Source organism: Anas acuta, chromosome 4, assembly GCF_963932015.1.
Source record: "Anas acuta chromosome 4, bAnaAcu1.1, whole genome shotgun sequence".
Classification (NCBI taxonomy): Eukaryota; Metazoa; Chordata; class Aves; order Anseriformes; family Anatidae; genus Anas; species Anas acuta.
This window is the reverse complement of record NC_088982.1, coordinates 63,243,116-63,253,073: the sequence shown is the minus strand read 5'-3', so window position 1 is coordinate 63,253,073 and position 9,958 is coordinate 63,243,116. Positions and strand designations below refer to the sequence as shown.

The following is a 9,958-nucleotide window of genomic DNA, read 5'->3' as shown; positions in this document are numbered from 1 at the left end:
TTTCTGCCTGCTTTGTGTAACTCCCACCAACCTGACCACCTCTGCTGTGTATCATCAGTGGTAGCTCCCTTGGGTACATGAATTGCTTTGCAAGGCTTTGGAGAATGGATATGTCTGAGCTGTCCTCCACTAAGGGACTGAAGGACAGGGAAAATACAAAGTTTCTTTTCATTTATTTTTTAACAGTGTTACATGGCCATTCATGGCTTCCGAATGTCATCTGACTACAACTGGTAATTCCAACTAGCAAGTGTATAAAGTCTGATAACTAAACAGCCTTCAAGACCGTGCTGTCTCAGAGCCACAATTATCAGTAATGTGATGATGGTGCAAGGCAGAAAAATCCCTCTTTTTTCTGGGTGTAACTCCAGGTGATGTCTTTGCTGGTGGTATGGACTGTCCACATGGGGGAACTTGGAAGAATATGATCGTGAAGGACCTCTCCTAGGTGGTATTGTGGCAGCATTGCCAGCCTTTCCACACACACCCCAACATACACACCCTGAAACCTTCTAAGGCTTTTGAGAAAGAGATGCTTCAAAACTTTCCTGGACAGAAATAGAAGCAGGAAAACAAAGCAGATTATTCCCACCCACAGATATCTTCATGACAGATCTCCTGGGCATGGGATGTGGAAGTTGTGGAGATTGATGCTGCTTGAATCGCTGGTTTTAATACCTTCCCTTAATAAGTGCCCCTCTTCTGTATTATACTTTCCTGGAGCCATCGCTGAAGATGCCATGAAACTTCTTAGTGACTTCAGTGATCCTGAGATCAGGTCAGCAGCTACCAAAATGCCCATAAAATGGACATCCTAATTCCATCTTAGGTAAGTCTGGAGGGTTTTGCTGTCTCTGTGGGTGGGTAGCAGGAAAATCCCATGCACTGCTTTCCCTCTAGAACCTCTAAAGCAGAGGTATAAAGGGAGAATATCTCCCTTCTTTGTGTGTCAATCCAGCAAGGAAAAGTGGGACATCTAGACATGGTCCTAGTCAAAGATAGGTCGGTGTATTTTTTTATCCTGTGCTTGACCTCAGCTAAATCATGGGCTTTGAACTTGATGAGGTTCCTGGTGAAAAATATGCCTGGAACTATCAAACCCAGCTTGCATAGGCTGTCCTCTCCTATTACACCACACTCAAGCAGGCAGATGCGATGTGGGCTGAATGCTTTGAAATACAGCTTGGTAGCAGCACGTGCTATAAAATATGCACTTCTTAAATACTGTCAGTAAATCAAGGAAAGCTGTCGGAAACTGGTGTAACTTTTGATGTTTAAAACAGTAATGGTGGAAGTTACTGCAGTTTTATGCATTTGAAAGGATGTTTTTCCTTTATTTTAATTTATTTATTGATTTATTTCACTGTCAGCGTGCTCTATAATGGGAAGTTTCTGTCATCTTTAAAGTAAAACATGCTAAGGGAGATATATTAAACAGGATATTGGCATATAGTGATAAAAAGCAGTAACAGAGGGTGTTTATGATGAGTTCCCTTCAGCCTGTGGGCTTATGCATGTATAGCACACAGGCAAAACGTCTTGTTGAAACTTTCATGCAGTACATCCAGCCTATAGGGCAAGAAATGAGAAGTCACCAAATGAGGGAGGAGGAGGTCTGCTTCCTCAAAGCAGGAGCAGGCAAAACCACGGAGCACTCCCAGCCCTGGTTGATACAAATCTTTGCCTTAAGCATCACAACAGAGCTGGAGAGAAAGTGTAGCCACTTCACAGGACGTGCATCTGAAAACCACTTTGACTGCACCATTAACTGTATGTAACTAACCTGAGACAAAACTGACACAATGCTGGACATCTTCCTGAGCTTAATAAATTCTGTTAAAACAAGGAAGCCTGAAATATACATGCAGTGGTATAAAACACTGCAGAAAATACTCTTCAGTCTGAATTTAAAACATGGCCTGGAAGAAAGGCTTTCGTTTTATTGTTGGCAAAATCTCTGGAATGACTTTAAAGTGCATTTTATCTGGTCTTTCTATAATATAAACTTTTAATTAGCCGTAATCAACTTAAGTGGGGAGAAGTGTGTCTGAGCACCAACATGAAAAATGAGAGTTGCATCCTTGACCTGTGCCAGCCTTAGGGAGGAGTCGACAGGCTGGTGAAAGTAGGTTTTGTAACATGAAATCAGGTGATTAGTAATTAATGTAGCTAATAAAATAAACCCCGAAACTGGTGCTTTATTGTGGTATAAGCACATGCCACAATGCAAAATGGATGCTGAACTAATGCTGATTGCACTTTAATACTGGTGTGTGAGCCCAAGCTGCCAGAGAAAAGACTGCATTTGGCTTCATGAGTCCTCAGACCTGGCCAAAATAGCTGGAGCCATCTCCCCTAATGTTAGCCATCAACAGCAGGCAAGCCCCTGGGTATCCAGGCTCCCTCCACAGTTAATGTAAAGTGCAAGGCACCTCCACAGACTAGTTGGTATGCAGCCCAATGTACCCAATTGTATGTAAATGGGGGGCACAATTTGGATTTGGAAATAGATGGCTTTGTTTGGGTGGTGATACATGGAGCATGACTGGCCCATTCAGGTTGCTAACTCATTTTGCCCTTGCAGCAGGAATCAGAGAAGATCCATCCATAGCAGAGTTAGCAGTACAATGGACACACTGCTTTTGATCCAAGTTCTGAGAGAAAATGTTCGAAGCGTCATGAGAATACATTCTTGTTTTATTCCTGCAGAGATGTGGCTCATCAAAATCCGCTTCAGAAGACAAGGATCCTGGTGAGATATACACTAGCCTAAGCCACATGCTATTATACATACGTGAGACTGTAGTTAAAACAGATTAGGGAGGAAAATGAGCCATAATTTCATTTGCAGTTCTTGTTAACTTTGCAAAGAGAAAATGTAAGGCCTGCACGATGCACTGCACAATCAGGGGATGAAGGACAAAGAGTGGTATTGGATGTGAAGGCACTGGCCCACCATCACAGAGCAACCCACTGCAGAGCTGCAGGGAGAATTCAGCAGGGACAGAGCAGGGGAAAAGCAACTGGAAGAAAACTCAGCGTGAAAATCTGCACCACCCCCTGCCCCTTTTTCTTTTAAAACCTGTAGCTATTTGGCACGGTACTAGGAGCTGTTTCCAAAGGAGTGTTGTTATAAATAGTGCTCTGTGTTACAGCCTTCACATATGACAGTGTGTGTCTGCAGACAGTAAAGTGTCTCTGTTTATCGCCTCCCTTTCTTACCTTGGTTCATCACCTTAATTTGCAACTGCTACCTGAGAGCTGACAGCTCCCAATTACAGTCACATTTGCAATGCCAATAGAAAACATCAGGGCCCGGTTTTCAAGGATTTGATCTATTCTTTTCTGAACAAGTTTTCTCCTGCAATCCACTCAACAGCTTGCTTTTGAGATTGCGATCTTTTTCACAGATGTGGTTTGAGCTACTAAATACCATAGTGTAGTGTAACCTGTGTGGAACCAATGCAATCCACGTTAAAAGGGTTACATGCAGTTTCTGGAGGTCTCAGCTCTTACTCTGAATGCCCTATGCATTAAAATTAAACAAGGTTTTGGAACTGGAGTTTTTCCACTCCAAAAAGGGCAAATGGGAATTAGTCCATGGGTATGAACGGGAGTCATTGAGTAAACAAGGAAATGTAACTATGGGAAAATATCTCCAGCTGAAGTCTTGCTTCTTGCACGTGCTTTTTCCCTATTAGCAACCAGACAGTTGAAGAAGGGACCTCAGTTTACATCCTTGGATCAGAGGTCATGACCCATTACTTAGTATTACTTCGCAGGATTAAATTGAATTTCTTTGTGGACTTAAATAGGGACAAGTCACAAGTGCATGTCTTTCTACTGTGTAGGGATTTGAATGCAAATAGATCCCACTTTTTACTCTCACAATCACTTTCAAAATGCAGTATAAAGAGTAAAACTGTCCCTGCTTTCAAATAAATTAATATTTTTTTGTGTGTGGTGTAAGAGGCTGAGAAGAAAGCAAGAAGGGACTGGTGGGGCTATGTGGTTTAGCAGTCACCTACCCCCAGCAGCTCTCTTTAGTAGCTGTAGTTAATAGTTAGATTAAAATTAGTTTGGCTTCTTGTTCTGCTAATCATCATAGGGAATTGCTCCTAGCCCTGAGGATACGTCCTGCTGGAAGTGGTGAGTACAGTAGCATTTCTCCAGCCCTGTAAGCACAGTGCAGCCAGACCAAATGAGGTGATCCAGGTGGCAGTCACACTGTAGCTGCTAGATGGATTTTGGCATCGGCAGGACTACGTAAGCATGCCGTAGCCCCATTCCCAAGTTCAATATTAATACCCCTGAAGTTTTACAGTCAGGTGCTGGAAAGAACACAAGAAACTTTTTCAGTATGCAGGAAAGAATAGCTCCATCTGCTTTGTCTCCATGGTGGCTAAGCAGTGAGACAAGTGGAGATGCCTTCCTTGGGGCACTGGATCTCTAAGGTAAAAGAAAAGGCTCTGCAGAGGGTGGCACCCGCCCCTTTGTGTTGCTTTTGAGATGACTATTTTCCTCCACGGTGAGGCTAGGGCTGTCACAAGATGCACTACACAGGTATTTGCTGTTTCCCATCTAAATGTCAGGCAGCACAGATAAATAACAAGCAGAGACACCTGTGCCTGCACTTCAGCTGATCACTCTCCTAATTATGTGACATATTTAGGTGGGCCAAAACATACTGAAACAAACACTTAAAAAGGAAACTGGTTAGAGTTGTGTGACTGACTTGCTGATAAAATTGAGGTGCACTTAACACATTGTGGAAGATCCTGGAGCACCACTTGGGTTTGAGCCTGATCCTCAGTGCCCATGTATAGCCACATACATGGAGGAGGTAAGTCACTGGACGTGGGTACAAAGCCAAATTGTGTGTGAAGTGACCAATAGTTACGTTCAGTTTGTCTACTGCTGTTGCATAGCATCACAGGCTGCAGAAAGCTCAGGATGAGGAGTGTAAATCTTGGGCATTGCTGCCCCATTCGCATGCCTGACTATCTACATGCTGCTGTAGGGCTGTGAAGGATGAAGGGCATGGAAAGAACAAAGAATACTTTAAGCAAAATGCCTTAAAAAATGTTGCTGTGTTACCTGGCAAGATGAGGTACTGTGTCTTTCTTTACAAGCCATGGAGACAAGATAAAAATAAACTATGAACGCAGGCCTCTGAAATTGTTGGAAGCTGCAAAATGCAAACAAACATGCAGAACTGGGAGAAATAAAATATCACAAATGTGTGAAAGAACGGTTTTCTAAAGCACCTTTGTTCTTGCCCGCACACAATGAATTGCTGTCCTTCCTAAGAGAAGCAGCAAGGAAGTCGGAGCACGAGAGAGACCGTTACAGAAACTGCAGGAGGGGAGAGAGAAAGGGACACCGATTTTGCAGAAGGGATTTATCACACTTCCTAGCAATTTGGGGGCGAAGGAACTCTGTGAGGGTTTCAGTAGGCACTGTTGTCATAATTTCTGTATGTGCTTTTACCCGTGCTGCTGAGCATCCTGTTGTGCCAACATGTTTTGTGCTGCCTTACAGCTCTTTATGAATCATGCCCGCGCTGCACAGGGTTTGTTTTGAAGAGCTATGCTATCTAATGAGAACTTTGCCCATCTTCAGCATGGTGTGATTACTTGTTGGAAAAGAAGCAGTTACGTATGAAATGGATGAACGACACCAGCAACTTCTTTTTAATGGGCTCTTTTGGCTCTTCTTCCCCTGATACTTTGCATCATCCTGTGCCTGCTTTCCTCACTCGTTCGGTTGTAAAAGGGTTGATCTCAAAAGAGCAAATACCACTTTGAAAGTTTTTTGTTTTTTTTTTTTTTTTTTTAAATCATTAGTGACTGACAGGGAGACAACTTAGTAGTGGGAGATGAAACTGGGACACTGGAGATAAGAAATTAATAGGGGAGTTAGTCACATACACAAAACAGCACTGAGATAGGCAGATGTAAAACAGCTCTTTGATATCCTGGATGGCTTTCTGGAATGTCTGTAATGAACAAAGCCTTTTCTGAACATCAGCAAGAATAGCTCTGTGACCAAAGTCTACCGATGACTGTCACAAATGTAGGTTGCTGTTGGCTCCCAGGCTATATGAACTAGCTGGCTGTAGCTGGCTAGAAAAGGTGCTTATATTCACGTCACTGTATTATAGAGAACTCCAGTACATTGAAGCCCACAAGATCAGTGCCAGAGGAAGATAAAGGATATAAAATGTACAATTATTTCACAGCAGAACTGCAGTGTTGTCACCCTGCTATCTTCTCTGGAAAATACTGCTGGCAAGGAACTTTTAGATGTGGTCTTTGAGGTCACTGGCATCATCGGTTTCATTAAAAGGGGCTGCAAGTACAACATGGGTGTGTGTATTTTCAGCTCAGTGTTAAATGTTTGAAACAAGAGCTTCAAGGAAGCAAAATATCTGCTGAATTTGAAGGAGAGAGAGAGGACTTCTGAATCACTTGTGTTTGCACAGAGGGAAAGTCTATCACATCCTAGATCTGCCAGAGCTCTGTTGTTTTTCTTTTTTGTCCATTAAGAGATGGTTTGAGCTATTCCAGGATGTCCCAGGCTTTCCATGGGGAAGTCCATGGCTCAGACCATTGCTCTGGGAGTTCTAAATCATGGGTTAAAACACAGCAGTGTGCTCTTCATAGGCTCATTGTTCTAAGTGGCAGGTGGAAAAGGGGAGATGCTGGCTCTGGGCTGAAGGACCCATGAGACAGCTCTTAGGACACAAAGTGCAAGTCAGCTCCAAGCTCACATGTTGCAAAAAAAATAAATAAAATAAAGTTAGGGGGAAGGTAGGCCTTTGAATATGTACATTAGAAGTGAAGCACAGCAGGAGAAATTTCTGCCTGAAAGCAGATGACTCTTTAATGTCCATATTCACCCAGTTATTTAGATGCCTAACTCTATTAATTTCAAAGAACTTGGCTTGCTGTTTTTTTTTTTCTTTTTTAAATTATTATTTATTATGTTAATTTCTCACCTGTGCAAAGAGGGAATAATACTTCTTCATTGCCTCACAGAGGTGTGAGGCTCAGGTAGAGTGCTGAGAAAAGGACAGAGCAAGTGTATTGCATATCAACAAGTGGGTGAGCTCTCATGCTGATTTTAGGGCAGAAGTTTAAGGATCTAGTCCATGTGCAAGATGAAGAAAACAATTTAGATTGAGTTACTACATGTTCATCTGCTGTTTGTGGCTCAAACCAAAATTGGATGTATATGCTCAAATATAAGGTAGTTGCTGTTAATTTTTTCATAATTTAGAGGTTATAATTTCTCATATGGTTTATCTTCATACAGCTGACCTTATTAACTCCATGCCATAATATGTCATGGTTCATTGGTATCCTCAAAATTTAAAACTCATTAAAATGCATATTGCCACTGTTTTCCATCTATCTCTAACAGACAAGCCAAACACAAAATCAATCCCATGTGTGTCTCTGAAGTCTTTCTCCAGGTGCCATCACTAAGTTAATGCCAAAAGCCTCCTGGTTTTCCTTCACTTCAGTCAGGGCCATACAAAGAAAAAGATACTGGCAGAGGACTTCAACCATCACAAGTGTGCTACTTTAGCAATTTTAGGTGCTTTCAATAACCTTTGATTAGTCTTCTCTTTTGCTGAGATCAGTAGCTTACCTATTTCTTTGCACTGCAGCTACCCTTAGACTTTGGAATACCTTTGAGAGAGCAAGGCCAAGCTGGTGTTTCGTGCTGCTAACCCAGGAGCTAGTAGGATGATGTGTAGGAACCTTCCTATATTGCAATATACTTTTTTTTTAAAGTTATTATTATTACTTGTGTGTGCTTTCACAAGTTCGGAGTGTTTCTGCCTTCTTCCAAAGCATCGGGTGCTGTTTTTGTTAAAGGAAGGCTACTGGCATCCTCGGACCTTTAAATCGGGTATGACAAATTCTGCATGTTGTAAAAGCAAATTGCAGTGGGGTAAGCAACAATACTGTATTTGCTATTCCAGGCTTCACATTTTTTTTCCCGCCCCCTGGTTTTACTTTATTGATCCCTGCACAGCTGCTCTTGGTGCCTGCTGCTGTAGAAGAATTATTCTATATTTCATCTGAGCTTTGTGATGCTAAGGAATAATTTGGAGGCTAACCTGGAAGCTTTAAATATCAGTTATGCCTTTACTTCTGAAATACAGCTGCCTGTGAACGGTCACGTGTGTGGATTTTTTTTTTTTTTTTTTTTTTTTTTACTGCTAATTGGAAAAGAATCTCTTGTGGTTGTTAATTAACACTGCTCCAGATTTACCATGATATGAGCAGGATAGCCTCAGGATGATTTTAACCCCTTGCTCTTCTGGAAGCAATTTAAATTACTTAGTCTTGTTCAAGTGTGTAAGGTGACTTGTTGACTGGGCTTTTCAAAGGACAGGCCCGTTGGTGGCGGCTGCTGCCCCATTGCCACCGAAATCCAACAGGATTTTGGTATTGCTCATCCCTGGGGTCAGACTCTGATTATTGCAGTAATGGGTAGCAATTACTAGGCTTGCAGTAAGTTGCAGAGGTCTATATCTGAGAGTCTTGATTGCCCAGAGCAAGAATGAATTGCGTTTTTTGACCCATTAGTGATCTCCAATTTTATGTGGAGTATTGCTGCTTAATTCACTTATTGAGGTTAATATTGGAAAGCTTCGCTTACTCCGAATACTTTTCCTTGTAACATTTGCAATTAACAACAGAGCAGTAGAGAGAAATGAAAGATCAATAAATCCTCTCTTATCTTTTAATATCCACCTTGTCAGGTGAAATTCTGTTCCCTGAAAGGGCCACAGTGTTGGGTTCGTTCTGATGATGGATTTTTGAGGCTGCCTGGCAACTTTCCATCACTTGTATGTCAGATTTGATCACTAATTCCAACCTAAGCAAAGGTTAATGGAGGACTGTTATGTGTGTAATCATGCCTCATTGAGAAAAGGGGTCAAATAGGTTTATAGGGATGAATCTCTATTGATTGTTAGGAGTATCTAAAATAATTGGACTCAGACAATCAGATTATACAGTTATGATTATGACATGGGGCAATTTGCATACTCAACACATGGATTGCATTTGATCCAGGTCCCTTTTGGTTTTAGTATGCTGAATTTTTACTCATGTTCTTGTCGAAGTTGAGAGTAATTAGAACAAGTTTTAGGCACTGGTACATAAAATTACATAAAAATTTATACAGTAGCACGCAACTCCCAGTGAATGTATGGAGAAATGTGCTTTCACTTGCGAGGGTGTGAATAAACTGAGTGTAACATCCTGAAGAGGTTGAGGTCAGGCTGTCACAATGAGAATTAAGATGTTCCTTTTACCTGAGATACCTGAAATGTGTGAGTCATTCTTCTGTCCTCATAACTGTTTGCTGGAGAGAGGTGGGAAACAAAACAGATAAATAAAAATGCAGAGACCTATACTTTTATTCACCAGAGTTAACATTTGGAAACCTACACCCCTCACAGGGATCCCTACATACTGCTTCATTCATTTAGCTTTGGAGTCCTCCCAGCCAGGGGGTTGCTTTTACGGTGCAGGAAGGGACGTAAAATATATCACTCCAAACTGTAGACATCAAAGAATAAAAATGCAGAGAACCCAAAACACGTTATTTTTGAAGTTTTGTCATTCTTGCCCTATTATCGCAATTCTCTGTGGACCAGCTCACTGTTTCAAACAGTAGCAGTTTGCAGCATCGAATCCAGGTTTAAAATGTGCTGTGCTGCAGGGATGTATTCAGAGCTGACGTCCTGGGGAAGAAAACAAAATACTCTTGCTCTGCCTTAACAAACAACCCAGAAATTCATCTTGCTATGACTTTCAAGCAAGCAGCCAAATTGTATGTTAACAAATCTGTTTCTGTTTAAATTGTTCTTCAGAATACTGACTTCCCCCTACTTTGGAGGTTATACTATGAGAAACACATTTGTACACTCCAG

At 41.7% G+C, this 9,958-nt stretch overlaps 1 long non-coding RNA gene across 4 annotated transcripts in view; it reads left to right on the top strand.

Annotated features, from left to right (window-relative positions):
• Positions 1-4,650: 4,650 nt before the first annotated feature.
• Positions 4,651-9,958, top strand: part of LOC137856348 (uncharacterized) — a 30,569-nt gene continuing 25,261 nt past the window's right edge. For 2 of the 4 annotated variants that reach the window (XR_011096396.1, XR_011096393.1), the window contains exon 1: positions 4,651-4,843. This is a non-coding gene — a long non-coding RNA (uncharacterized lncRNA). Of the gene's footprint in view, positions 4,844-7,610; positions 7,921-9,958 lie in introns of those variants that run through there. The other 2 variants (XR_011096395.1, XR_011096394.1) reach the window with 2 other exon arrangements.